The sequence below is a fragment of the Phalangium opilio genome, unplaced genomic scaffold (assembly GCF_054372755.1).
Source record: "Phalangium opilio isolate 3A_F unplaced genomic scaffold, DU_Popi_V2 ptg000105l_1, whole genome shotgun sequence".
In the NCBI taxonomy this organism is placed as follows: Eukaryota; Metazoa; Arthropoda; class Arachnida; order Opiliones; family Phalangiidae; genus Phalangium; species Phalangium opilio.
The window spans coordinates 3,843,512-3,862,425 of NW_028324207.1; the positions used below are offsets into that span (position 1 = coordinate 3,843,512).

At 45.3% G+C, this 18,914-nt stretch overlaps 91 non-coding genes across 91 annotated transcripts; all 91 read right to left on the reverse strand.

Annotated features, from left to right (window-relative positions):
- Positions 1-145: 145 nt before the first annotated feature.
- Positions 146-227, reverse strand: TRNAS-AGA (transfer RNA serine (anticodon AGA)). The gene has a single exon. It is a non-coding gene; the product is annotated as a tRNA-Ser (tRNA).
- Positions 228-299: 72 nt separating this feature from the next.
- Positions 300-381, reverse strand: TRNAS-UGA (transfer RNA serine (anticodon UGA)). Its single transcript has one exon. It is a non-coding gene; the product is annotated as a tRNA-Ser (tRNA).
- A 230-nt stretch (positions 382-611) lies between these two features.
- On the reverse strand, positions 612-693 carry TRNAS-AGA (transfer RNA serine (anticodon AGA)). The gene has a single exon. It is a non-coding gene; the product is annotated as a tRNA-Ser (tRNA).
- Positions 694-766: 73 nt separating this feature from the next.
- TRNAS-UGA (transfer RNA serine (anticodon UGA)) lies at positions 767-848 on the reverse strand. Its single transcript has one exon. It is a non-coding gene; the product is annotated as a tRNA-Ser (tRNA).
- A 230-nt stretch (positions 849-1,078) lies between these two features.
- Positions 1,079-1,160, reverse strand: TRNAS-AGA (transfer RNA serine (anticodon AGA)). Its single transcript has one exon. It is a non-coding gene; the product is annotated as a tRNA-Ser (tRNA).
- Positions 1,161-1,233: 73 nt separating this feature from the next.
- Positions 1,234-1,315, reverse strand: TRNAS-AGA (transfer RNA serine (anticodon AGA)). Its single transcript has one exon. It is a non-coding gene; the product is annotated as a tRNA-Ser (tRNA).
- A 75-nt stretch (positions 1,316-1,390) lies between these two features.
- On the reverse strand, positions 1,391-1,472 carry TRNAS-AGA (transfer RNA serine (anticodon AGA)). The gene has a single exon. It is a non-coding gene; the product is annotated as a tRNA-Ser (tRNA).
- Positions 1,473-1,545: 73 nt separating this feature from the next.
- Positions 1,546-1,627, reverse strand: TRNAS-CGA (transfer RNA serine (anticodon CGA)). The gene has a single exon. It is a non-coding gene; the product is annotated as a tRNA-Ser (tRNA).
- A 75-nt stretch (positions 1,628-1,702) lies between these two features.
- On the reverse strand, positions 1,703-1,784 carry TRNAS-AGA (transfer RNA serine (anticodon AGA)). The gene has a single exon. It is a non-coding gene; the product is annotated as a tRNA-Ser (tRNA).
- Positions 1,785-1,858: 74 nt separating this feature from the next.
- On the reverse strand, positions 1,859-1,940 carry TRNAS-CGA (transfer RNA serine (anticodon CGA)). The gene has a single exon. It is a non-coding gene; the product is annotated as a tRNA-Ser (tRNA).
- A 73-nt stretch (positions 1,941-2,013) lies between these two features.
- On the reverse strand, positions 2,014-2,095 carry TRNAS-CGA (transfer RNA serine (anticodon CGA)). Its single transcript has one exon. It is a non-coding gene; the product is annotated as a tRNA-Ser (tRNA).
- Positions 2,096-2,170: 75 nt separating this feature from the next.
- TRNAS-AGA (transfer RNA serine (anticodon AGA)) lies at positions 2,171-2,252 on the reverse strand. The gene has a single exon. It is a non-coding gene; the product is annotated as a tRNA-Ser (tRNA).
- Positions 2,253-2,326: 74 nt separating this feature from the next.
- Positions 2,327-2,408, reverse strand: TRNAS-UGA (transfer RNA serine (anticodon UGA)). The gene has a single exon. It is a non-coding gene; the product is annotated as a tRNA-Ser (tRNA).
- Positions 2,409-2,638: 230 nt separating this feature from the next.
- On the reverse strand, positions 2,639-2,720 carry TRNAS-AGA (transfer RNA serine (anticodon AGA)). The gene has a single exon. It is a non-coding gene; the product is annotated as a tRNA-Ser (tRNA).
- Positions 2,721-2,793: 73 nt separating this feature from the next.
- Positions 2,794-2,875, reverse strand: TRNAS-UGA (transfer RNA serine (anticodon UGA)). The gene has a single exon. It is a non-coding gene; the product is annotated as a tRNA-Ser (tRNA).
- A 230-nt stretch (positions 2,876-3,105) lies between these two features.
- TRNAS-AGA (transfer RNA serine (anticodon AGA)) lies at positions 3,106-3,187 on the reverse strand. Its single transcript has one exon. It is a non-coding gene; the product is annotated as a tRNA-Ser (tRNA).
- A 73-nt stretch (positions 3,188-3,260) lies between these two features.
- On the reverse strand, positions 3,261-3,342 carry TRNAS-UGA (transfer RNA serine (anticodon UGA)). The gene has a single exon. It is a non-coding gene; the product is annotated as a tRNA-Ser (tRNA).
- A 206-nt stretch (positions 3,343-3,548) lies between these two features.
- On the reverse strand, positions 3,549-3,630 carry TRNAS-AGA (transfer RNA serine (anticodon AGA)). The gene has a single exon. It is a non-coding gene; the product is annotated as a tRNA-Ser (tRNA).
- A 72-nt stretch (positions 3,631-3,702) lies between these two features.
- On the reverse strand, positions 3,703-3,784 carry TRNAS-UGA (transfer RNA serine (anticodon UGA)). Its single transcript has one exon. It is a non-coding gene; the product is annotated as a tRNA-Ser (tRNA).
- A 230-nt stretch (positions 3,785-4,014) lies between these two features.
- Positions 4,015-4,096, reverse strand: TRNAS-AGA (transfer RNA serine (anticodon AGA)). The gene has a single exon. It is a non-coding gene; the product is annotated as a tRNA-Ser (tRNA).
- Positions 4,097-4,169: 73 nt separating this feature from the next.
- On the reverse strand, positions 4,170-4,251 carry TRNAS-UGA (transfer RNA serine (anticodon UGA)). Its single transcript has one exon. It is a non-coding gene; the product is annotated as a tRNA-Ser (tRNA).
- Positions 4,252-4,481: 230 nt separating this feature from the next.
- On the reverse strand, positions 4,482-4,563 carry TRNAS-AGA (transfer RNA serine (anticodon AGA)). Its single transcript has one exon. It is a non-coding gene; the product is annotated as a tRNA-Ser (tRNA).
- Positions 4,564-4,637: 74 nt separating this feature from the next.
- TRNAS-UGA (transfer RNA serine (anticodon UGA)) lies at positions 4,638-4,719 on the reverse strand. Its single transcript has one exon. It is a non-coding gene; the product is annotated as a tRNA-Ser (tRNA).
- Positions 4,720-4,949: 230 nt separating this feature from the next.
- On the reverse strand, positions 4,950-5,031 carry TRNAS-AGA (transfer RNA serine (anticodon AGA)). Its single transcript has one exon. It is a non-coding gene; the product is annotated as a tRNA-Ser (tRNA).
- Positions 5,032-5,104: 73 nt separating this feature from the next.
- Positions 5,105-5,186, reverse strand: TRNAS-UGA (transfer RNA serine (anticodon UGA)). The gene has a single exon. It is a non-coding gene; the product is annotated as a tRNA-Ser (tRNA).
- A 206-nt stretch (positions 5,187-5,392) lies between these two features.
- On the reverse strand, positions 5,393-5,474 carry TRNAS-AGA (transfer RNA serine (anticodon AGA)). The gene has a single exon. It is a non-coding gene; the product is annotated as a tRNA-Ser (tRNA).
- A 72-nt stretch (positions 5,475-5,546) lies between these two features.
- TRNAS-UGA (transfer RNA serine (anticodon UGA)) lies at positions 5,547-5,628 on the reverse strand. The gene has a single exon. It is a non-coding gene; the product is annotated as a tRNA-Ser (tRNA).
- Positions 5,629-5,858: 230 nt separating this feature from the next.
- TRNAS-AGA (transfer RNA serine (anticodon AGA)) lies at positions 5,859-5,940 on the reverse strand. The gene has a single exon. It is a non-coding gene; the product is annotated as a tRNA-Ser (tRNA).
- Positions 5,941-6,013: 73 nt separating this feature from the next.
- On the reverse strand, positions 6,014-6,095 carry TRNAS-UGA (transfer RNA serine (anticodon UGA)). Its single transcript has one exon. It is a non-coding gene; the product is annotated as a tRNA-Ser (tRNA).
- A 230-nt stretch (positions 6,096-6,325) lies between these two features.
- On the reverse strand, positions 6,326-6,407 carry TRNAS-AGA (transfer RNA serine (anticodon AGA)). Its single transcript has one exon. It is a non-coding gene; the product is annotated as a tRNA-Ser (tRNA).
- A 74-nt stretch (positions 6,408-6,481) lies between these two features.
- On the reverse strand, positions 6,482-6,563 carry TRNAS-UGA (transfer RNA serine (anticodon UGA)). Its single transcript has one exon. It is a non-coding gene; the product is annotated as a tRNA-Ser (tRNA).
- Positions 6,564-6,793: 230 nt separating this feature from the next.
- On the reverse strand, positions 6,794-6,875 carry TRNAS-AGA (transfer RNA serine (anticodon AGA)). The gene has a single exon. It is a non-coding gene; the product is annotated as a tRNA-Ser (tRNA).
- A 74-nt stretch (positions 6,876-6,949) lies between these two features.
- Positions 6,950-7,031, reverse strand: TRNAS-UGA (transfer RNA serine (anticodon UGA)). Its single transcript has one exon. It is a non-coding gene; the product is annotated as a tRNA-Ser (tRNA).
- Positions 7,032-7,261: 230 nt separating this feature from the next.
- On the reverse strand, positions 7,262-7,343 carry TRNAS-AGA (transfer RNA serine (anticodon AGA)). Its single transcript has one exon. It is a non-coding gene; the product is annotated as a tRNA-Ser (tRNA).
- Positions 7,344-7,574: 231 nt separating this feature from the next.
- Positions 7,575-7,656, reverse strand: TRNAS-AGA (transfer RNA serine (anticodon AGA)). The gene has a single exon. It is a non-coding gene; the product is annotated as a tRNA-Ser (tRNA).
- A 74-nt stretch (positions 7,657-7,730) lies between these two features.
- TRNAS-UGA (transfer RNA serine (anticodon UGA)) lies at positions 7,731-7,812 on the reverse strand. Its single transcript has one exon. It is a non-coding gene; the product is annotated as a tRNA-Ser (tRNA).
- Positions 7,813-7,885: 73 nt separating this feature from the next.
- On the reverse strand, positions 7,886-7,967 carry TRNAS-UGA (transfer RNA serine (anticodon UGA)). The gene has a single exon. It is a non-coding gene; the product is annotated as a tRNA-Ser (tRNA).
- A 230-nt stretch (positions 7,968-8,197) lies between these two features.
- TRNAS-AGA (transfer RNA serine (anticodon AGA)) lies at positions 8,198-8,279 on the reverse strand. Its single transcript has one exon. It is a non-coding gene; the product is annotated as a tRNA-Ser (tRNA).
- A 74-nt stretch (positions 8,280-8,353) lies between these two features.
- Positions 8,354-8,435, reverse strand: TRNAS-AGA (transfer RNA serine (anticodon AGA)). The gene has a single exon. It is a non-coding gene; the product is annotated as a tRNA-Ser (tRNA).
- A 74-nt stretch (positions 8,436-8,509) lies between these two features.
- TRNAS-UGA (transfer RNA serine (anticodon UGA)) lies at positions 8,510-8,591 on the reverse strand. The gene has a single exon. It is a non-coding gene; the product is annotated as a tRNA-Ser (tRNA).
- A 73-nt stretch (positions 8,592-8,664) lies between these two features.
- TRNAS-CGA (transfer RNA serine (anticodon CGA)) lies at positions 8,665-8,746 on the reverse strand. The gene has a single exon. It is a non-coding gene; the product is annotated as a tRNA-Ser (tRNA).
- A 75-nt stretch (positions 8,747-8,821) lies between these two features.
- Positions 8,822-8,903, reverse strand: TRNAS-AGA (transfer RNA serine (anticodon AGA)). Its single transcript has one exon. It is a non-coding gene; the product is annotated as a tRNA-Ser (tRNA).
- A 74-nt stretch (positions 8,904-8,977) lies between these two features.
- TRNAS-UGA (transfer RNA serine (anticodon UGA)) lies at positions 8,978-9,059 on the reverse strand. Its single transcript has one exon. It is a non-coding gene; the product is annotated as a tRNA-Ser (tRNA).
- A 73-nt stretch (positions 9,060-9,132) lies between these two features.
- Positions 9,133-9,214, reverse strand: TRNAS-CGA (transfer RNA serine (anticodon CGA)). The gene has a single exon. It is a non-coding gene; the product is annotated as a tRNA-Ser (tRNA).
- Positions 9,215-9,289: 75 nt separating this feature from the next.
- Positions 9,290-9,371, reverse strand: TRNAS-AGA (transfer RNA serine (anticodon AGA)). Its single transcript has one exon. It is a non-coding gene; the product is annotated as a tRNA-Ser (tRNA).
- A 231-nt stretch (positions 9,372-9,602) lies between these two features.
- On the reverse strand, positions 9,603-9,684 carry TRNAS-AGA (transfer RNA serine (anticodon AGA)). Its single transcript has one exon. It is a non-coding gene; the product is annotated as a tRNA-Ser (tRNA).
- Positions 9,685-9,758: 74 nt separating this feature from the next.
- TRNAS-UGA (transfer RNA serine (anticodon UGA)) lies at positions 9,759-9,840 on the reverse strand. The gene has a single exon. It is a non-coding gene; the product is annotated as a tRNA-Ser (tRNA).
- Positions 9,841-10,069: 229 nt separating this feature from the next.
- TRNAS-AGA (transfer RNA serine (anticodon AGA)) lies at positions 10,070-10,151 on the reverse strand. The gene has a single exon. It is a non-coding gene; the product is annotated as a tRNA-Ser (tRNA).
- A 74-nt stretch (positions 10,152-10,225) lies between these two features.
- Positions 10,226-10,307, reverse strand: TRNAS-UGA (transfer RNA serine (anticodon UGA)). The gene has a single exon. It is a non-coding gene; the product is annotated as a tRNA-Ser (tRNA).
- A 73-nt stretch (positions 10,308-10,380) lies between these two features.
- Positions 10,381-10,462, reverse strand: TRNAS-CGA (transfer RNA serine (anticodon CGA)). Its single transcript has one exon. It is a non-coding gene; the product is annotated as a tRNA-Ser (tRNA).
- A 75-nt stretch (positions 10,463-10,537) lies between these two features.
- On the reverse strand, positions 10,538-10,619 carry TRNAS-AGA (transfer RNA serine (anticodon AGA)). The gene has a single exon. It is a non-coding gene; the product is annotated as a tRNA-Ser (tRNA).
- Positions 10,620-10,693: 74 nt separating this feature from the next.
- On the reverse strand, positions 10,694-10,775 carry TRNAS-UGA (transfer RNA serine (anticodon UGA)). The gene has a single exon. It is a non-coding gene; the product is annotated as a tRNA-Ser (tRNA).
- Positions 10,776-11,005: 230 nt separating this feature from the next.
- Positions 11,006-11,087, reverse strand: TRNAS-AGA (transfer RNA serine (anticodon AGA)). Its single transcript has one exon. It is a non-coding gene; the product is annotated as a tRNA-Ser (tRNA).
- A 231-nt stretch (positions 11,088-11,318) lies between these two features.
- On the reverse strand, positions 11,319-11,400 carry TRNAS-AGA (transfer RNA serine (anticodon AGA)). The gene has a single exon. It is a non-coding gene; the product is annotated as a tRNA-Ser (tRNA).
- A 74-nt stretch (positions 11,401-11,474) lies between these two features.
- Positions 11,475-11,556, reverse strand: TRNAS-UGA (transfer RNA serine (anticodon UGA)). Its single transcript has one exon. It is a non-coding gene; the product is annotated as a tRNA-Ser (tRNA).
- Positions 11,557-11,628: 72 nt separating this feature from the next.
- On the reverse strand, positions 11,629-11,710 carry TRNAS-CGA (transfer RNA serine (anticodon CGA)). Its single transcript has one exon. It is a non-coding gene; the product is annotated as a tRNA-Ser (tRNA).
- A 75-nt stretch (positions 11,711-11,785) lies between these two features.
- Positions 11,786-11,867, reverse strand: TRNAS-AGA (transfer RNA serine (anticodon AGA)). The gene has a single exon. It is a non-coding gene; the product is annotated as a tRNA-Ser (tRNA).
- Positions 11,868-11,941: 74 nt separating this feature from the next.
- Positions 11,942-12,023, reverse strand: TRNAS-UGA (transfer RNA serine (anticodon UGA)). Its single transcript has one exon. It is a non-coding gene; the product is annotated as a tRNA-Ser (tRNA).
- Positions 12,024-12,096: 73 nt separating this feature from the next.
- TRNAS-CGA (transfer RNA serine (anticodon CGA)) lies at positions 12,097-12,178 on the reverse strand. The gene has a single exon. It is a non-coding gene; the product is annotated as a tRNA-Ser (tRNA).
- A 75-nt stretch (positions 12,179-12,253) lies between these two features.
- On the reverse strand, positions 12,254-12,335 carry TRNAS-AGA (transfer RNA serine (anticodon AGA)). The gene has a single exon. It is a non-coding gene; the product is annotated as a tRNA-Ser (tRNA).
- Positions 12,336-12,409: 74 nt separating this feature from the next.
- Positions 12,410-12,491, reverse strand: TRNAS-UGA (transfer RNA serine (anticodon UGA)). Its single transcript has one exon. It is a non-coding gene; the product is annotated as a tRNA-Ser (tRNA).
- A 230-nt stretch (positions 12,492-12,721) lies between these two features.
- Positions 12,722-12,803, reverse strand: TRNAS-AGA (transfer RNA serine (anticodon AGA)). Its single transcript has one exon. It is a non-coding gene; the product is annotated as a tRNA-Ser (tRNA).
- A 231-nt stretch (positions 12,804-13,034) lies between these two features.
- Positions 13,035-13,116, reverse strand: TRNAS-AGA (transfer RNA serine (anticodon AGA)). Its single transcript has one exon. It is a non-coding gene; the product is annotated as a tRNA-Ser (tRNA).
- A 74-nt stretch (positions 13,117-13,190) lies between these two features.
- Positions 13,191-13,272, reverse strand: TRNAS-UGA (transfer RNA serine (anticodon UGA)). Its single transcript has one exon. It is a non-coding gene; the product is annotated as a tRNA-Ser (tRNA).
- A 72-nt stretch (positions 13,273-13,344) lies between these two features.
- TRNAS-CGA (transfer RNA serine (anticodon CGA)) lies at positions 13,345-13,426 on the reverse strand. The gene has a single exon. It is a non-coding gene; the product is annotated as a tRNA-Ser (tRNA).
- Positions 13,427-13,501: 75 nt separating this feature from the next.
- Positions 13,502-13,583, reverse strand: TRNAS-AGA (transfer RNA serine (anticodon AGA)). The gene has a single exon. It is a non-coding gene; the product is annotated as a tRNA-Ser (tRNA).
- A 74-nt stretch (positions 13,584-13,657) lies between these two features.
- On the reverse strand, positions 13,658-13,739 carry TRNAS-UGA (transfer RNA serine (anticodon UGA)). The gene has a single exon. It is a non-coding gene; the product is annotated as a tRNA-Ser (tRNA).
- Positions 13,740-13,969: 230 nt separating this feature from the next.
- On the reverse strand, positions 13,970-14,051 carry TRNAS-AGA (transfer RNA serine (anticodon AGA)). Its single transcript has one exon. It is a non-coding gene; the product is annotated as a tRNA-Ser (tRNA).
- Positions 14,052-14,125: 74 nt separating this feature from the next.
- Positions 14,126-14,207, reverse strand: TRNAS-UGA (transfer RNA serine (anticodon UGA)). The gene has a single exon. It is a non-coding gene; the product is annotated as a tRNA-Ser (tRNA).
- A 230-nt stretch (positions 14,208-14,437) lies between these two features.
- TRNAS-AGA (transfer RNA serine (anticodon AGA)) lies at positions 14,438-14,519 on the reverse strand. The gene has a single exon. It is a non-coding gene; the product is annotated as a tRNA-Ser (tRNA).
- A 231-nt stretch (positions 14,520-14,750) lies between these two features.
- On the reverse strand, positions 14,751-14,832 carry TRNAS-AGA (transfer RNA serine (anticodon AGA)). Its single transcript has one exon. It is a non-coding gene; the product is annotated as a tRNA-Ser (tRNA).
- A 74-nt stretch (positions 14,833-14,906) lies between these two features.
- On the reverse strand, positions 14,907-14,988 carry TRNAS-UGA (transfer RNA serine (anticodon UGA)). Its single transcript has one exon. It is a non-coding gene; the product is annotated as a tRNA-Ser (tRNA).
- A 72-nt stretch (positions 14,989-15,060) lies between these two features.
- Positions 15,061-15,142, reverse strand: TRNAS-CGA (transfer RNA serine (anticodon CGA)). Its single transcript has one exon. It is a non-coding gene; the product is annotated as a tRNA-Ser (tRNA).
- A 75-nt stretch (positions 15,143-15,217) lies between these two features.
- TRNAS-AGA (transfer RNA serine (anticodon AGA)) lies at positions 15,218-15,299 on the reverse strand. Its single transcript has one exon. It is a non-coding gene; the product is annotated as a tRNA-Ser (tRNA).
- Positions 15,300-15,373: 74 nt separating this feature from the next.
- Positions 15,374-15,455, reverse strand: TRNAS-UGA (transfer RNA serine (anticodon UGA)). Its single transcript has one exon. It is a non-coding gene; the product is annotated as a tRNA-Ser (tRNA).
- A 230-nt stretch (positions 15,456-15,685) lies between these two features.
- Positions 15,686-15,767, reverse strand: TRNAS-AGA (transfer RNA serine (anticodon AGA)). Its single transcript has one exon. It is a non-coding gene; the product is annotated as a tRNA-Ser (tRNA).
- A 74-nt stretch (positions 15,768-15,841) lies between these two features.
- On the reverse strand, positions 15,842-15,923 carry TRNAS-UGA (transfer RNA serine (anticodon UGA)). Its single transcript has one exon. It is a non-coding gene; the product is annotated as a tRNA-Ser (tRNA).
- Positions 15,924-16,153: 230 nt separating this feature from the next.
- On the reverse strand, positions 16,154-16,235 carry TRNAS-AGA (transfer RNA serine (anticodon AGA)). The gene has a single exon. It is a non-coding gene; the product is annotated as a tRNA-Ser (tRNA).
- Positions 16,236-16,466: 231 nt separating this feature from the next.
- On the reverse strand, positions 16,467-16,548 carry TRNAS-AGA (transfer RNA serine (anticodon AGA)). Its single transcript has one exon. It is a non-coding gene; the product is annotated as a tRNA-Ser (tRNA).
- Positions 16,549-16,622: 74 nt separating this feature from the next.
- On the reverse strand, positions 16,623-16,704 carry TRNAS-CGA (transfer RNA serine (anticodon CGA)). Its single transcript has one exon. It is a non-coding gene; the product is annotated as a tRNA-Ser (tRNA).
- A 75-nt stretch (positions 16,705-16,779) lies between these two features.
- TRNAS-AGA (transfer RNA serine (anticodon AGA)) lies at positions 16,780-16,861 on the reverse strand. Its single transcript has one exon. It is a non-coding gene; the product is annotated as a tRNA-Ser (tRNA).
- A 74-nt stretch (positions 16,862-16,935) lies between these two features.
- TRNAS-UGA (transfer RNA serine (anticodon UGA)) lies at positions 16,936-17,017 on the reverse strand. Its single transcript has one exon. It is a non-coding gene; the product is annotated as a tRNA-Ser (tRNA).
- Positions 17,018-17,247: 230 nt separating this feature from the next.
- Positions 17,248-17,329, reverse strand: TRNAS-AGA (transfer RNA serine (anticodon AGA)). The gene has a single exon. It is a non-coding gene; the product is annotated as a tRNA-Ser (tRNA).
- A 74-nt stretch (positions 17,330-17,403) lies between these two features.
- TRNAS-UGA (transfer RNA serine (anticodon UGA)) lies at positions 17,404-17,485 on the reverse strand. Its single transcript has one exon. It is a non-coding gene; the product is annotated as a tRNA-Ser (tRNA).
- Positions 17,486-17,715: 230 nt separating this feature from the next.
- On the reverse strand, positions 17,716-17,797 carry TRNAS-AGA (transfer RNA serine (anticodon AGA)). The gene has a single exon. It is a non-coding gene; the product is annotated as a tRNA-Ser (tRNA).
- Positions 17,798-17,871: 74 nt separating this feature from the next.
- On the reverse strand, positions 17,872-17,953 carry TRNAS-UGA (transfer RNA serine (anticodon UGA)). Its single transcript has one exon. It is a non-coding gene; the product is annotated as a tRNA-Ser (tRNA).
- A 73-nt stretch (positions 17,954-18,026) lies between these two features.
- Positions 18,027-18,108, reverse strand: TRNAS-CGA (transfer RNA serine (anticodon CGA)). Its single transcript has one exon. It is a non-coding gene; the product is annotated as a tRNA-Ser (tRNA).
- A 75-nt stretch (positions 18,109-18,183) lies between these two features.
- TRNAS-AGA (transfer RNA serine (anticodon AGA)) lies at positions 18,184-18,265 on the reverse strand. The gene has a single exon. It is a non-coding gene; the product is annotated as a tRNA-Ser (tRNA).
- Positions 18,266-18,339: 74 nt separating this feature from the next.
- Positions 18,340-18,421, reverse strand: TRNAS-UGA (transfer RNA serine (anticodon UGA)). The gene has a single exon. It is a non-coding gene; the product is annotated as a tRNA-Ser (tRNA).
- A 230-nt stretch (positions 18,422-18,651) lies between these two features.
- Positions 18,652-18,733, reverse strand: TRNAS-AGA (transfer RNA serine (anticodon AGA)). Its single transcript has one exon. It is a non-coding gene; the product is annotated as a tRNA-Ser (tRNA).
- Positions 18,734-18,807: 74 nt separating this feature from the next.
- On the reverse strand, positions 18,808-18,889 carry TRNAS-UGA (transfer RNA serine (anticodon UGA)). Its single transcript has one exon. It is a non-coding gene; the product is annotated as a tRNA-Ser (tRNA).
- Between the last annotated feature and the right edge of the window lie 25 nt (positions 18,890-18,914).

Here is an 18,914-nt window from a genome sequence, read left to right on the forward strand (position 1 = left end):
TGTGAGTTCGAACGCAGTCGGCAGGAATCCAACCTGCGAGGGAATATCCCAACAGATTTCGAGTCTGTTGCCTTAAGCACTCGTCCACGACTGCTTCGATTAACCGAGACTACTCAGAAATCTGTGAAACCACCAAAGGTATTATTGAAGTCGGCAGGATTGGAACCTGCGCGGGAATATCCCAAAAGATTTCTAGTCTGTCGCCTTGACAACTCGGCCACGACTGCTTCTGTTAACCGATACCACTAAAAAGTGTGGAAATACTAAAGCTATTATTGGAATAAGAATGTTTGTTCGAACGCAGTCGGCAGGATTCGAACCTGTGCGGAAATATCCCAACAGATTTCAAGTCTGTCGCCTTAACCACTCGGCCACGACCGCTTCTGTTAACCGAGAACACTAAAAAATTGTGGAACTACTAAAGCTATCATTGGAATAAGTATGTGAGTTCGAACGCAGTCGGCAGGAATCCAACCTGCGAGGGAATATCCCAACAGATTTCGAGTCTGTCGCCTTAAGCACTCGTCCACGACTGCTTCGATTAACCGAGACTACTCAGAAATCTGTGAAACCACCAAAGGTATTATTGAAATAAAAAATCTTTGCTCAATCGCAGTTGGCAGGATTGGAACCTGCGCGGGAATATCCCAACAGATTTCTAGTCTGTCGCCTTGACAACTCGGCCACGACTGCTTCTGTTAACCGATACCACTAAAAAAGTGTGGAAATACTAAAGCTATTATTGGAATAAGAATGTTTGTTCGAACGCAGTCGGCAGGATTCGAACCTGTGCGGGAATATCCAAACAGATTTCAAGTCTGTCGCCTTAACCACTCGGCCACGACCGCTTCTGTTAACCGAGAACACTAAAAAATTGTGGAACTACTAAAGCTATCATTGGAATAAGTATGTGAGTTCGAACGCAGTCGGCAGGAATCGAACCTGCGAGGGAATATCCCAAGAGATTTCGAGTCTGTCGCCTTAAGCACTCGTCCACGACTGCTTCGATTAACCGAGACTACTCAGAAATCTGTGAAACCACCAAAGGTATTATTGAAATAAAAAATCTTTGCTCAATCGCAGTCGGCAGGATTCGAACCTGCGCGGGAATATCCCAACAGATTTCTAGTCTGTCGCCTTAACCACTCGGCCACGACTGCTTCTGATAACCGAGACCACTCAAAAAATGTGGAACTACTAAAGCTATCATTGGAATAAGTATGCTAGCTCGAACGCAGTCGGCAGGATTCGAACCTGCGCGGGAATATCCCAACAGATTTCTAGTCTGTCGCCTTAACCACTCGGCCACGACTGCTGCTGTTAACTGAGACCACTCAAAAATCTGTGAAACTACTAAAGGCATTATTGAAATAAAAAATCTCTGCTCAATCGCAGTCGGCAGGATTCGAACCTACGCGGGAATATCCCAACAGATTTCTAGTCTGTCGCCTTAACCACTCGGCCACGACTGCTTCTGATAACCGAGACCACTCAAAAAGTGTGGAACTACTAAAGCTATCATTGGAATAAGTATGCTAGCTCGAACGCAGTCGACAGGATTCGAACCTGCGCGGGAATATCCCTACAGATTTCGAGTCTGTCGCCTTAACCACTCGTCCACGACTGCTTCGATTAACCGAGACTACTCAGAAATCTGTGAAACCACCAAAGGTATTATTGAAATAAAAAATCTTTGCTCAATCGCAGTCGGCAGGATTGGAACCTGCGCGGGAATATCCCAACAGATTTCTAGTCTGTCGCCTTGACAACTCGGCCACGACTGGTTCTGTTAACCGAGACCACTCAAAAAAGTGTGGAACTACTAAAGCTTTTATTGGAATAAGAATGTTTGTTCGAACACAGTCGGCAGGATTCGAACCAGCGCGGGAATATCCCAACAGATTTCGAGTCTGTCGCCTTAACCACTCGGCCACGACTGCTTCTGTTAACCGAGACCACTAAAAAATTGTGGAACTACTAAAGCTATCATTGGAAAAAGTATGTTAGTTCGAACGCAGTCGGCAGGAATCGAACCTGCGAGGGAATATCCCAACAGATTTCGAGTCTGTCGCCTTAAGCGCTCGTCCACGACTGCTTCGATTAACCGAGACTACTCAGAAATCTGTGAAACCACCAAAGGTATTATTGAAATAAAAAATCTTTGCTCAATCGCAGTCGGCAGGATTCGAACCTGCGCGGGAATATCCCAACAGATTTCTAGTCTGTCGCCTTAACCACTCGGCCACGACTGCTTCTCTTAAGCGAGTCCACTCAAAAAATAGTGGAACTACTAAAGCTATCATTGGAATAAGTATGTGTGTTCGAACGCAGTCGGCAGGATTCGAACCTGCGCGGGAATATCCCAACAGATTTCAAGTCTGTCGCCTTAACCACTCGGCCACGACTGCTTCTGTTAACCGAGACCACTAAAAAATTGTGGAACTACTAAAGCTATCATTGGAATAAGTATGTGAGTTCGAACGCAGTCGGCAGGAATCCAACCTGCGAGGGAATATCCCAACAGATTTCGAGTCTGTCGCCTTAAGCACTCGTCCACGACTGCTTCGATTAACCGAGACTACTCAGAAATCTGTGAAACCACCAAAGGTATTATTGAAATAAAAAATCTTTGCTCAATCGCAGTCGGCAGGATTGGAACCTGCGCGGGAATATCCCAACAGATTTCTAGTCTGTCGCCTTGACAACTCGGCCACGACTGCTTCTGTTAACCGATACCACTAAAAAAGTGTGGAAATACTAAAGCTATTATTGGAATAAGAATGTTTGTTCGAACGCAGTCGGCAGGATTCGAACCTGTGCGGGAATATCCCAACAGATTTCAAGTCTGTCGCCTTAACCACTCGGCCACGACCGCTTCTGTTAACCGAGAACACTAAAAAATTGTGGAACTACTAAAGCTATCATTGGAATAAGTATGTGAGTTCGAACGCAGTCGGCAGGAATCCAACCTGCGAGGGAATATCCCAACAGATTTCGAGTCTGTTGCCTTAAGCACTCGTCCACGACTGCTTCGATTAACCGAGACTACTCAGAAATCTGTGAAACCACCAAAGGTATTATTGAAATAAAAAATCTTTGCTCAATCGCAGTCGGCAGGATTGGAACCTGCGCGGGAATATCCCAACAGATTTCTAGTCTGTCGCCTTGACAACTCGGCCACGACTGCTTCTGTTAACCGATACCACTAAAAAAGTGTGGAAATACTAAAGCTATTATTGGAATAAGAATGTTTGTTCGAACGCAGTCGGCAGGATTCGAACCTGTGCGGGAATATCCCAACAGATTTCAAGTCTGTCGCCTTAACCACTCGGCCACGACCGCTTCTGTTAACCGAGAACACTAAAAAATTGTGGAACTACTAAAGCTATCATTGGAATAAGTATGTGAGTTCGAACGCAGTCGGCAGGAATCCAACCTGCGAGGGAATATCCCAACAGATTTCGAGTCTGTTGCCTTAAGCACTCGTCCACGACTGCTTCGATTAACCGAGACTACTCAGAAATCTGTGAAACCACCAAAGGTATTATTGAAGTCGGCAGGATTGGAACCTGCGCGGGAATATCCCAAAAGATTTCTAGTCTGTCGCCTTGACAACTCGGCCACGACTGCTTCTGTTAACCGATACCACTAAAAAGTGTGGAAATACTAAAGCTATTATTGGAATAAGAATGTTTGTTCGAACGCAGTCGGCAGGATTCGAACCTGTGCGGAAATATCCCAACAGATTTCAAGTCTGTCGCCTTAACCACTCGGCCACGACCGCTTCTGTTAACCGAGAACACTAAAAAATTGTGGAACTACTAAAGCTATCATTGGAATAAGTATGTGAGTTCGAACGCAGTCGGCAGGAATCCAACCTGCGAGGGAATATCCCAACAGATTTCGAGTCTGTCGCCTTAAGCACTCGTCCACGACTGCTTCGATTAACCGAGACTACTCAGAAATCTGTGAAACCACCAAAGGTATTATTGAAATAAAAAATCTTTGCTCAATCGCAGTTGGCAGGATTGGAACCTGCGCGGGAATATCCCAACAGATTTCTAGTCTGTCGCCTTGACAACTCGGCCACGACTGCTTCTGTTAACCGATACCACTAAAAAAGTGTGGAAATACTAAAGCTATTATTGGAATAAGAATGTTTGTTCGAACGCAGTCGGCAGGATTCGAACCTGTGCGGGAATATCCAAACAGATTTCAAGTCTGTCGCCTTAACCACTCGGCCACGACCGCTTCTGTTAACCGAGAACACTAAAAAATTGTGGAACTACTAAAGCTATCATTGGAATAAGTATGTGAGTTCGAACGCAGTCGGCAGGAATCGAACCTGCGAGGGAATATCCCAAGAGATTTCGAGTCTGTCGCCTTAAGCACTCGTCCACGACTGCTTCGATTAACCGAGACTACTCAGAAATCTGTGAAACCACCAAAGGTATTATTGAAATAAAAAATCTTTGCTCAATCGCAGTCGGCAGGATTCGAACCTGCGCGGGAATATCCCAACAGATTTCTAGTCTGTCGCCTTAACCACTCGGCCACGACTGCTTCTCTTAAGCGAGTCCACTCAAAAAATAGTGGAACTACTAAAGCTATCATTGGAATAAGTATGTGTGTTCGAACGCAGTCGGCAGGATTCGAACCTGCGCGGGAATATCCCAACAGATTTCAAGTCTGTCGCCTTAACCACTCGGCCACGACTGCTTCTGTTAACCGAGACCACTAAAAAATTGTGGAACTACTAAAGCTATCATTGGAATAAGTATGTGAGTTCGAACGCAGTCGGCAGGAATCCAACCTGCGAGGGAATATCCCAACAGATTTCGAGTCTGTCGCCTTAAGCACTCGTCCACGACTGCTTCGATTAACCGAGACTACTCAGAAATCTGTGAAACCACCAAAGGTATTATTGAAATAAAAAATCTTTGCTCAATCGCAGTCGGCAGGATTGGAACCTGCGCGGGAATATCCCAACAGATTTCTAGTCTGTCGCCTTGACAACTCGGCCACGACTGCTTCTGTTAACCGATACCACTAAAAAAGTGTGGAAATACTAAAGCTATTATTGGAATAAGAATGTTTGTTCGAACGCAGTCGGCAGGATTCGAACCTGTGCGGGAATATCCCAACAGATTTCAAGTCTGTCGCCTTAACCACTCGGCCACGACCGCTTCTGTTAACCGAGAACACTAAAAAATTGTGGAACTACTAAAGCTATCATTGGAATAAGTATGTGAGTTCGAACGCAGTCGGCAGGAATCCAACCTGCGAGGGAATATCCCAACAGATTTCGAGTCTGTTGCCTTAAGCACTCGTCCACGACTGCTTCGATTAACCGAGACTACTCAGAAATCTGTGAAACCACCAAAGGTATTATTGAAGTCGGCAGGATTGGAACCTGCGCGGGAATATCCCAAAAGATTTCTAGTCTGTCGCCTTGACAACTCGGCCACGACTGCTTCTGTTAACCGATACCACTAAAAAGTGTGGAAATACTAAAGCTATTATTGGAATAAGAATGTTTGTTCGAACGCAGTCGGCAGGATTCGAACCTGTGCGGAAATATCCCAACAGATTTCAAGTCTGTCGCCTTAACCACTCGGCCACGACCGCTTCTGTTAACCGAGAACACTAAAAAATTGTGGAACTACTAAAGCTATCATTGGAATAAGTATGTGAGTTCGAACGCAGTCGGCAGGAATCCAACCTGCGAGGGAATATCCCAACAGATTTCGAGTCTGTCGCCTTAAGCACTCGTCCACGACTGCTTCGATTAACCGAGACTACTCAGAAATCTGTGAAACCACCAAAGGTATTATTGAAATAAAAAATCTTTGCTCAATCGCAGTTGGCAGGATTGGAACCTGCGCGGGAATATCCCAACAGATTTCTAGTCTGTCGCCTTGACAACTCGGCCACGACTGCTTCTGTTAACCGATACCACTAAAAAAGTGTGGAAATACTAAAGCTATTATTGGAATAAGAATGTTTGTTCGAACGCAGTCGGCAGGATTCGAACCTGTGCGGGAATATCCAAACAGATTTCAAGTCTGTCGCCTTAACCACTCGGCCACGACCGCTTCTGTTAACCGAGAACACTAAAAAATTGTGGAACTACTAAAGCTATCATTGGAATAAGTATGTGAGTTCGAACGCAGTCGGCAGGAATCGAACCTGCGAGGGAATATCCCAAGAGATTTCGAGTCTGTCGCCTTAAGCACTCGTCCACGACTGCTTCGATTAACCGAGACTACTCAGAAATCTGTGAAACCACCAAAGGTATTATTGAAATAAAAAATCTTTGCTCAATCGCAGTCGGCAGGATTCGAACCTGCGCGGGAATATCCCAACAGATTTCTAGTCTGTCGCCTTAACCACTCGGCCACGACTGCTTCTGTTAACGGAGACCACTCAAAAAGTGTGGAACTACTAAAGCTATCATTGAAATAAAAAATCTTTGCTCAATCGCAGTCGGCAGGATTCGAACCTGCGCGGGAATACCCCAACAGATTTCAAGTCTGTCGCCTTAACCACTCGGCCACGACTGCTTCTGTTAACCGAGACCACTAAAAAATTGTGGAACTACTAAAGCTATCATTGGAAAAAGTATGTTAGTTCGAACGCAGTCGGGAGGAATCGAACCTGCGAGGGAATATCCCAACAGATTTCGAGTCTGTCGCCTTAAGCACTCGTCCACGACTGCTTCGATTAACCGAGACTACTCAGAAATCTGTGAAACCACCAAAGGTATTATTGAAATAAAAAATCTTTGCTCAATCGCAGTCGGCAGGATTCGAACCTGCGCGGGAATACCCCAACAGATTTCTAGTCTGTCGCCTTGACAACTCGGCCACGACTGGTTCTGTTAACCGAGACCACTCAAAAAAGTGTGGAACTACTAAAGCTTTTATTGGAATAAGAATGTTTGTTCGAACACAGTCGGCAGGATTCGAACCAGCGCGGGAATATCCCAACAGATTTCAAGTCTGTCGCCTTAACCACTCGGCCACGACTGCTTCTGTTAACCGAGACCACTAAAAAATTGTGGAACTACTAAAGCTATCATTGGAAAAAGTATGTTAGTTCGAACGCAGTCGGCAGGAATCGAACCTGCGAGGGAATATCCCAACAGATTTCGAGTCTGTCGCCTTAAGCACTCGTCCACGACTCCTTCGATTAACCGAGACTACTCAGAAATCTGTGAAACCACCAAAGGTATTATTGAAATAAAAAATCTTTGCTCAATCGCAGTCGGCAGGATTCGAACCTGCGCGGGAATATCCCAACAGATTTCTAGTCTGTCGCCTTGACAACTCGGCCACGACTGGTTCTGTTAAGCGAGTCCACTCAAAAAATTGTGGAACTACTAAAGCTATCATTGGAATAAGTATGTGTGTTCGAACGCAGTCGGCAGGATTCGAACCTGCGCGGGAATATCGCTACAAATTTCGAGTCTGTCGCCTTACCCACTCGTCCAGGACTGCTTCGATTAACCGAGACTACTCAGAAATCTGTGAAACCACCAAAGGTATTATTGAAATAAAATATCTTTGCTCAATCGCAGTCGGCAGGATTCGAACCTGCGCGGGAATATCCCAACAGATTTCTAGTCTGTCGCCTTGACAACTCGGCCACGACTGCTTCCGTTAACCGAGACCACTCAAAAAAGTGTGGAACTACTAAAGCTATTATTGGAATAAGAATGTTTGTTCGAAATTAGTCGGCAGGATTCGAACCAGCGCGGGAATATCCCAACAAATTTCAAGTCTGTCGCCTACACCACTCGGCCACGACTGCTTCTGTTAACCGATACCACTAAAAAAGTGTGGAAATACTAAAGCTATTATTGGAATAAGTATGTTTGTTCGAACGCAGTCGGCAGGATTCGAACCTGTGCGGGAATATCCAAACAGATTTCAAGTCTGTCGCCTTAACCACTCGGCCACGACCGCTTCTGTTAACCGAGAACACTAAAAAATTGTGGAACTACTAAAGCTATCATTGGAATAAGTATGTGAGTTCGAACGCAGTCGGCAGGAATCGAACCTGCGGGGGAATATCCCAAGAGATTTCGAGTCTGTCGCCTTAAGCACTCGTCCACGACTGCTTCGATTAACCGAGACTACTCAGAAATCTGTGAAACCACCAAAGGTATTATTGAAATAAAAAATCTTTGCTCAATCGCAGTCGGCAGGATTCGAACCTGCGCGGGAATACCCCAACAGATTTCTAGTCTGTCGCCTTGACAACTCGGCCACGACTGGTTCTGTTAACCGAGACCACTCAAAAAAGTGTGGAACTACTAAAGCTTTTATTGGAATAAGAATGTTTGTTCGAACACAGTCGGCAGGATTCGAACCAGCGCGGGAATATCCCAACAGATTTCTAGTCTGTCGCCTTAACCACTCGGCCACGACTGCTTCTGTTAACGGAGACCACTCAAAAAGTGTGGAACTACTAAAGCTATCATTGAAATAAAAAATCTTTGCTCAATCGCAGTCGGCAGGATTCGAACCTGCGCGGGAATACCCCAACAGATTTCAAGTCTGTCGCCTTAACCACTCGGCCACGACTACTTCTGTTAACCGAGACCACTAAAAAATTGTGGAACTACTAAAGCTATCATTGGAAAAAGTATGTTAGTTCGAACGCAGTCGGCAGGAATCGAACCTGCGAGGGAATATCCCAACAGATTTCGAGTCTGTCGCCTTAAGCACTCGTCCACGACTGCTTCGATTAACCGAGACTACTCAGAAATCTGTGAAACCACCAAAGGTATTATTGAAATAAAAAATCTTTGCTCAATCGCAGTCGGCAGGATTCGAACCTGCGCGGGAATACCCCAACAGATTTCTAGTCTGTCGCCTTGACAACTCGGCCACGACTGGTTCTGTTAACCGAGACCACTCAAAAAAGTGTGGAACTACTAAAGCTTTTATTGGAATAAGAATGTTTGTTCGAACACAGTCGGCAGGATTCGAACCAGCGCGGGAATATCCCAACAGATTTCAAGTCTGTCGCCTTAACCACTCGGCCACGACTGCTTCTGTTAACCGAGACCACTAAAAAATTGTGGAACTACTAAAGCTATCATTGGAAAAAGTATGTTAGTTCGAACGCAGTCGGCAGGAATCGAACCTGCGACGGAATATCCCAACAGATTTCGAGTCTGTCGCCTTAAGCACTCGTCCACGACTCCTTCGATTAACCGAGACTACTCAGAAATCTGTGAAACCACCAAAGGTATTATTGAAATAAAAAATCTTTGCTCAATCGCAGTCGGCAGGATTCGAACCTGCGCGGGAATATCCCAACAGATTTCTAGTCTGTCGCCTTAACCACTCTGCCACGACTGCTTCTGTTAAGCGAGTCCACTCAAAAAATTGTGGAACTACTAAAGCTATCATTGGAATAAGTATGCGTGTTCGAACGCAGTCGGCAGGATTCGAACCTGCGCGGGAATATCGCTACAAATTTCGAGTCTGTCGCCTTACCCACTCGTCGAGGACTGCTTCGATTAACCGAGACTACTCAGAAATCTGTTAAACCACCAAAGGTATTATTGAAATAAAATATCTTTGCTCAATCGCAGTCGGCAGGATTCGAACCTGCGCGGGAATATCCCAACAGATTTCTAGTCTGTCGCCTTGACAACTCGGCCACGACTGCTTCCATTAACCGAGACCACTCAAAAAAGTGTGGAACTACTAAAGCTATTATTGGAATAAGAATGTTTGTTCGAAATTAGTCGGCAGGATTCGAACCAGCGCGGGAATATCCCAACAAATTTCAAGTCTGTCGCCTACACCACTCGGCCACGACTGCTTCTGTTAACCGAGACCACTAAAAATTGTGGAACTACTAAAGCTATCATTGGAATAAGTATGTGAGTTCGAACGCAGTCGGCAGGAATCGAACCTGCGAGGGAATATCCCAACAGATTTCGAGTTAGTCGCCTTAAGCACTCGTCCACGACTGCTTCGATTAACCGAGACTACTCAGAAATCTGTGAAACCACCAAAGGTATTATTGAAATAAAAAATCTTTGCTTAATCGCAGTCGGCAGGATTCGAACCTGCGCGGGAATATCCCAACAGATTTCTAGTCTGTCGCCTTAACTACTCGGCCACGACTGCTTCTGTTAACGGAGACCACTCAAAAAGAGTGGAACTACTAAAGCTATCATTGAAATAAAAAATCTTTGCTCAATCGCAGTCGGCAGGATTCGAACCTGCGCGGGAATACCCCAACAGATTTCAAGTCTGTCGCCTTAACCACTCGGCCACGACTGCTTCTGTTAACCGAGACCACTAAAAAATTGTGGAACTACTAAAGCTTTCATTGGAAAAAGTATGTTAGTTCGAACGCAGTCGGCAGGAATCGAACCTGCGAGGGAATATCCCAACAGATTTCGAGTCTGTCGCCTTAAGCACTCGTCCACGACTGCTTCGATTAACCGAGACTACTCAGAAATCTGTGAAACCACCAAAGGTATTATTGAAATAAAAAATCTTTGCTCAATCGCAGTCGGCAGGATTCGAACCTGCGCGGGAATACCCCAACAGATTTCTAGTCTGTCGCCTTGACAACTCGGCCACGACTGGTTCTGTTAACCGAGACCACTCAAAAAAGTGTGGAACTACTAAAGCTTTTATTGGAATAAGAATGTTTGTTCGAACACAGTCGGCAGGATTCGAACCAGCGCGGGAATATCCCAACAGATTTCAATTCTGTCGCCTTAACCACTCGGCCACGACTGCTTCTGTTAACCGAGACCACTAAAAAATTGTGGAACTACTAAAGCTATCATTGGAAAAAGTATGTTAGTTCGAACGCAGTCGGCAGGAATCGAACCTGCGAGGGAATATCCCAACAGATTTCGAGTCTGTCGCCTTAAGCACTCGTCCACGACTCCTTCGATTAACCGAGACTACTCAGAAATCTGTGAAACCACCAAAGGTATTATTGAAATAAAAAATCTTTGCTCAATCGCAGTCGGCAGGATTCGAACCTGCGCGGGAATATCCCAACAGATTTCTAGTCTGTCGCCTTAACCACTCTGCCACGACTGCTTCTGTTAAGCGAGTCCACTCAAAAAATTGTGGAACTACTAAAGCTATCATTGGAATAAGTATGTGTGTTCGAACGCAGTCGGCAGGATTCGAACCTGCGCGGGAATATCGCTACAAATTTCGAGTCTGTCGCCTTACCCACTCGTCCAGGACTGCTTCGATTAACCGAGACTACTCAGAAATCTGTGAAACCACAAAAGGTATTATTGAAATAAAAAATCTTTGCTCAATCGCAGTCGGCAGGATTCGAACCTGCGCGGGAATATCCCAACAGATTTCTAGTCTGTCGCCTTGACAACTCGGCCACGACTGCTTCTGTTAACCGAGACCACTCAAAAAAGTGTGGAACTACTAAAGCTATTATTGGAATAAGAATGTTTGTTCGAAATTAGTCGGCAGGATTCGAACCAGCGCGGGAATATCCCAACAAATTTCAAGTCTGTCGCCTACACCACTCGGCCACGACTGCTTCTGTTAACCGAGACCACTAAAAATTGTGGAACTACTAAAGCTATCATTGGAATAAGTATGTGAGTTCGAACGCAGTCGGCAGGAATCGAACCTGCGAGGGAATATCCCAACAGATTTCGAGTCTGTCGACTTAAGCACTCGTCCACGACTGCTTCGATTAACCGAGACTACTCAGAAATCTGTGAAACCACCAAAGGTATTATTGAAATAAAAAATCTTTGCTCAATCGCAGTCGGCAGGATTCGAACCTGCGCGGGAATATCTTAACAGATTTCTAGTCTGTCGCCTTAACCACTCGGCCACGACTGCTTCTGTTAACGGAGACCACTCAAAAAGTGTGGAACTACTAAAGCTATCATTGAAATAAAAAATCTTTGCTCAATCGCAGTCGGCAGGATTCGAACCTGCGCGGGAATACCCCAACAGATTTCAAGTCTGTCGCCTTAACCACTCGGCCACGACTGCTTCTGTTAACCGAGACCACTAAAAAATTGTGGAACTACTAAAGCTATCATTGGAAAAAGTATGTTAGTTCGAACGCAGTCGGCAGGAATCGAACCTGCGAGGGAATATCCCAACAGATTTCGAGTCTGTCGCCTTAAGCACTCGTCCACGACTGCTTCGATTAACCGAGACTACTCAGAAATCTGTGAAACCACCAAAGGTATTATTGAAATAAAAAATCTTTGCTCAATCGCAGTCGGCAGGATTCGAACCTGCGCGGGAATACCCCAACAGATTTCTAGTCTGTCGCCTTGACAACTCGGCCACGACTGGTTCTGTTAACCGAGACCACTCAAAAAAGTGTGGAACTACTAAAGCTTTTATTGGAATAAGAATGTTTGTTCGAACACAGTCGGCAGGATTCGAACCAGCGCGGGAATATCCCAACAGATTTCAAGTCTGTCGCCTTAACCACTCGGCCACGACTGCTTCTGTTAACCGAGACCACTAAAAAATTGTGGAACTACTAAAGCTATCATTGGAAAAAGTATGTTAGTTCGAACGCAGTCGGCAGGAATCGAACCTGCGAGGGAATATCCCAACAGATTTCGAGTCTGTCGCCTTAAGCACTCGTCCACGACTCCTTCGATTAACCGAGACTACTCAGAAATCTGTGAAACCACCAAAGGTATTATTGAAATAAAAAATCTTTGCTCAATCGCAGTCGGCAGGATTCGAACCTGCGCGGGAATATCCCAACAGATTTCTAGTCTGTCGCCTTAACCACTCTGCCACGACTGCTTCTGTTAAGCGAGTCCACTCAAAAAATTGTGGAACTACTAAAGCTATCATTGGAATAAGTATGTGTGTTCGAACGCAGTCGGCAGGATTCGAACCTGCGCGGGAATATCGCTACAAATTTCGAGTCTGTCGCCTTACCCACTCGTCCAGGACTGCTTCGATTAACCGAGACTACTCAGAAATCTGTGAAACCACCAAAGGTATTATTGAAATAAAAAATCTTTGCTCAATCGCAGTCGGCAGGATTCGAACCTGCGCGGGAATATCCCAACAGATTTCTAGTCTGTCGCCTTGACAACTCGGCCACGACTGCTTCTGTTAACCGAGACCACTCAAAAAAGTGTGGAACTACTAAAGCTATTATTGGAATAAGAATGTTTGTTCGAAATTAGTCGGCAGGATTCGAACCAGCGCGGGAATATCCCAACAAATTTCAAGTCTGTCGCCTACACCACTCGGCCACGACTGCTTCTGTTAACCGAGACCACTAAAAATTGTGGAACTACTAAAGCTATCATTGGAATAAGTATGTGAGTTCGAACGCAGTCGGCAGGAATCGAACCTGCGAGGGAATATCCCAACAGATTTCGAGTCTGTCGACTTAAGCACTCGTCCACGACTGCTTCGATTAACCGAGACTACTCAGAAATCTGTGAAACCACCAAAGGTATTATTGAAATAAAAAATCTTTGCTCAATCGCAGTCGGCAGGATTCGAACCTGCGCGGGAATATCCCAACAGATTTCTAGTCTGTCGCCTTAACCACTCAGCCACGACTGCTTCTGTTAACGGAGACCACTCAAAAAGTGTGGAACTACTAAAGCTATCATTGAAATAAAAAATCTTTGCTCAATCGCAGTCGGCAGGATTCGAACCTGCGCGGGAATACCCCAACAGATTTCAAGTCTGTCGCCTTAACCACTCGGCCACGACTGCTTCTGTTAACCGAGACCACTAAAAAATTGTGGAACTACTAAAGCTATCATTGGAAAAAGTATGTTAGTTCGAACGCAGTCGGCCGGAATCGAACCTGCGAGGGAATATCCCAACAGATTTCGAGTCTGTCGCCTTAAGCACTCGTCCACGACTGCTTCGATTAACCGAGACTACTCAGAAATCTGTGAAACCACCAAAGGTATTATTGAAATAAAAAATCTTTGCTCAATCGCAGTCGGCAGGATTCGAACCTGCGCGGGAATACCCCAACAGATTTCTAGTCTGTCGCCTTGACAACTCGGCCACGACTGGTTCTGTTAACCGAGACCACTCAAAAAAGTGTGGAACTACTAAAGCTTTTATTGGAATAAGAATGTTTGTTCGAACACAGTCGGCAGGATTCGAACCAGCGCGGGAATATCCCAACAGATTTCAAGTCTGTCGCCTTAACCACTCGGCCACGACTGCTTCTGTTAACCGAGACCACTAAAAAATTGTGGAACTACTAAAGCTATCATTGGAAAAAGTATGTTAGTTCGAACGCAGTCGGCAGGAATCGAACCTGCGAGGGAATATCCCAACAGATTTCGAGTCTGTCGCCTTAAGCACTCGTCCACGACTCCTTCGATTAACCGAGACTACTCAGAAATCTGTGAAACCACCAAAGGTATTATTGAAATAAAAAATCTTTGCTCAATCGCAGTCGGCAGGATTCGAACCTGCGCGGGAATATCCCAACAGATTTCTAGTCTGTCGCCTTAACCACTCTGCCACGACTGCTTCTGTTAAGCGAGTCCACTCAAAAAATTGTGGAACTACTAAAGCTATCATTGGAATAAGTATGTGTGTTCGAACGCAGTCGGCAGGATTCGAACCTGCGCGGGAATATCGCTACAAATTTCGAGTCTGTCGCCTTACCCACTCGTCCAGGACTGCTTCGATTAACCGAGACTACTCAGAAATCTGTGAAACCACCAAAGGTATTATTGAAATAAAAAATCTTTGCTCAATCGCAGTCGGCAGGAGTCGAACCTGCGCGGGAATATCCCAACAGATTTCTAGTCTGTCGCCTTGACAACTCGGCCACGACTGCTTCTGTTAACCGAGACCACTCAAAAAAGTGTGGAACTACTAAAGCTATTATTGGAATAAGAATGTTTGTTCGAAATTAGTCGGCAGGATTCGAACCAGCGCGGGAATATCCCAACAAATTTCAAGTCTGTCGCCTACACCACTCGGCCACGACTGCTTCTGTTAACCGAGACCACTAAAAATTGTGGAACTACTAAAGCTATCATTGGAATAAGTATGTGAGTTCGAACGCAGTCGGCAGGAATCGAACCTGCGAGGGAATATCCCAACAGATTTCGAGTCTGTCGACTTAAGCACTCGTCCACGACTGCTTCGATTAACCGAGACTACTCAGAAATCTGTGAAACCACCAAAGGTATTATTGAAATAAAAAATCTTTGCTCAATCGCAGTCGGCAGGATTCGAACCTGCGCGGGAATATCCCAACAGATTTCTAGTCTGTCGCCTTAACCACTCGGCCACGACTGCTTCTGTTAACGGAGACCACTCAAAAAGTGTGGAACTACTAAAGCTATCATTGAAATAAAAAATCTTTGCTCAATCGCAGTCGGCAGGATTCGAACCTGCGCGGGAATACCCCAACAGATTTCAAGTCTGTCGCCTTAACCACTCGGCCACGACTGCTTCTGTTAACCGAGACCACTAAAAAATTGTGGAACTACTAAAGCTATCATTGGAAAAAGTATGTTAGTTCGAACGCAGTCGGCAGGAATCGAACCTGCGAGGGAATATCCCAACAGATTTCGAGTCTGTCGCCTTAAGCACTCATCCACGACTCCTTCGATTAACCGAGACTACTCAGAAATCTGTGAAACCACCAAAGGTATTATTGAAATAAAAAATCTTTGCTCAATCGCAGTCGGCAGGATTCGAACCTGCGCGGGAATACCCCAACAGATTTCTAGTCTGTCGCCTTGACAACTCGGCCACGACTGGTTCTGTTAACCGATTCCACTCAAAAAAGTGTGGAACTACTAAAGCTTTTATTGGAATAAGAATGTTTGTTCGAACACAGTCGGCAGGCTTCGAACCAGCTCGGGAATATCCCAACAGATTTCAAGTCTGTCGCCTTAACCACTCGGCCACGACTGCTTCTGTTAACCGAGACCACTAAAAAATTGTGGAACTACTAAAGCTATCATTGGAAAAAGTATGTTAGTTCGAACGCAGTCGGCAGGAATCGAACCTGCGAGGGAATATCCCAACAGATTTCGAGTCTGTCGCCTTAAGCACTCGTCCACGACTCCTTCGATTAACCGAGACTACTCAGAAATCTGTGAAACCACAAAAGGTATTATTGAAATAAAAAATCTTTGCTCAATCGCAGTCGGCAGGATTCGAACCTGCGCGGGAATATCCCAACATATTTCTAGTCTGTCGCCTTAACCACTCGGCCACGACAGCTTCTCTTAAGCGAGTCCACTCAAAAAATTGTGGAACTACTAAAGCTATCATTGGAATAAGTATGTGAGTTCGAACGCAGTCGGCAGGAATCCAACCTGCGAGGGAATATCCCAACAGATTTCGAGTCTGTCGCCTTAAGCACTCGTCCACGACTGCTTCGATTAACCGAGACTACTCAGAAATCTGTGAAACCACCAAAGGTATTATTGAAATAAAAAATCTTTGCTCAATCGCAGTCGGCAGGATTCGAACCTGCGCGGGAATATCCCAACAGATTTCTAGTCTGTCGCCTTAACCACTCGCCCACGACTGCTTCTGTTAAGCGAGTCCACTCAAAAAATTGTGGAACTACTAAAGCTATCATTGGAATAAGTATGTGTGTTCGAACGCAGTCGGCAGGATTCGAACCTGCGCGGGAATATCGCTACAAATTTCGAGTCTGTCGCCTTACCCACTCGTCCACGACTGCTTCGATTAACCGAGACTACTCAGAAATCTGTGAAACCACCAAAGGTATTATTGAAATAAAAAATCTTTGCTCAATCGCAGTCGGCAGGATTCGAACCTGCGCGGGAATATCCCAAAAGATTTCTAGTCTGTCGCCTTAACCACTCGGCCACGACTGCTTCTGTTAACGGAGACCACTCAAAAAGTGTGGAACTACTAAAGCTATCATTGAAATAAAAAATCTTTGCTCAATCGCAGTCGGCAGGATTCGAACCTGCGCGGGAATACCCCAACAGATTTCAAGTCTGTCGCCTTAACCACTCGGCCACGACTGCTTCTGTTAACCGAGACCACTAAAAAATTGTGGAACTACTAAAGCTATCATTGGAAAAAGTATGTTAGTTCGAACGCAGTCGGCAGGAATCGAACCTGCGAGGGAATATCCCAACAGATTTCGAGTCTGTCGCCTTAAGCACTCGTCCACGACTGATTCGGTTAACCGAGACTACTCAGAAATCTGTGAAACCACCAAAGGTATTATTGAAATAAAAAATCTTTGCTCAATCGCAGTCGGCAGGATTCGAACCTGCGCGGGAATACCCCAACAGATTTCTTGTCTGTCGCCTTGACAACTCGGCCACGACTGGTTCTGTTAACCGATTCCACTCAAAAAAGTGTGGAACTACTAAAGCTTTTATTGGAATAAGAATGTTTGTTCGAACACAGTCGGCAGGATTCGAACCAGCTCGGGAATATCCCAACAGATTTCAAGTCTGTCGCCTTAACCACTCGGCCACGACTGCTTCTGTTAACCGAGACCACTAAAAAATTGTGGAACTACTAAAGCTATCATTGGAAAAAGTATGTTAGTTCGAACGCAGTCGGCAGGAATCGAACCTGCGAGGGAATATCCCAACAGATTTCGAGTCTGTCGCCTTAAGCACTCGTCCACGACTCCTTCGATTAACCGAGACTACTCAGAAATCTGTGAAACCACCAAAGGTATTATTGAAATAAAAAATCTTTGCTCAATCGCAGTCGGCAGGATTCGAACCTGCGCGGGAATATCCCAACAGATTTCTAGTCTGTCGCCTTAACCACTCGGCCACGACTGCTTCTGTTAACGGAGACCATTCAAAAAGTGTGGAACTACTAAAGCTATCATTGAAATAAAAAATCTTTGCTCAATCGCAGTCGGCAGGATTCGAACCTGCGCGGGAATACCCCAACAGATTTCAAGTCTGTCGCCTTAACCACTCGGCCACGACTGCTTCTATTAACCGAGACCACTAAAAAATTGTGGAACTACTAAAGCTATCATTGGAAAAAGTATGTTAGTTCGAACGCAGTCGGCAGGAATCGAACCTGCGAGGGAATATCCCAACAGATTTCGAGTCTGTCGCCTTAAGCACTCGTCCACGACTGCTTCGGTTAACCGAGACTACTCAGAAATCTGTGAAACCACCAAAGGTATTATTGAAATAAAAAATCTTTGCTCAATCGCAGTCGGCAGGATTCGAACCTGCGCGGGAATACCCCAACAGATTTCTAGTCTGTCGCCTTGACAACTCGGCCACGACTGGTTCTGTTAACCGATTCCACTCAAAAAAGTGTGGAACTACTAAAGCTTTTATTGGAATAAGAATGTTTGTTCGAACACAGTCGGCAGGATTCGAACCAGCTCGGGAATATCCCAACAGATTTCAAGTCTGTCGCCTTAACCACTCGGCCACGACTGCTTCTGTTAACCGAGACCACTAAAAAATTGTGGAACTACTAAAGCTATCATTGGAAAAAGTATGTTAGTTCGAACGCAGTCGGCAGGAATCGAACCTGCGAGGGAATATCCCAACAGATTTCGAGTCTGTCGCCTTAAGCACTCGTCCACGACTCCTTCGATTAACCGAGACTACTCAGAAATCTGTGAAACCACCAAAGGTATTATTGAAATAAAAAATCTTTGCTCAATCGCAGTCGGCAGGATTCGAACCTGCGCGGGAATATCCCAACAGATTTCTAGTCTGTCGCCTTAACCACTCGGCCACGACTGCTTCTGTTAACGGAGACCACTCAAAAAGTGTGGAACTACTAAAGCTATCATTGAAATAAAAAATCTTTGCTCAATCGCAGTCGGCAGGATTCGAACCTGCGCGGGAATACCCCAACAGATTTCAAGTCTGTCGCCTTAACCACTCGGCCACGACTGCTTCTGTTAACCGAGACCACTAAAAA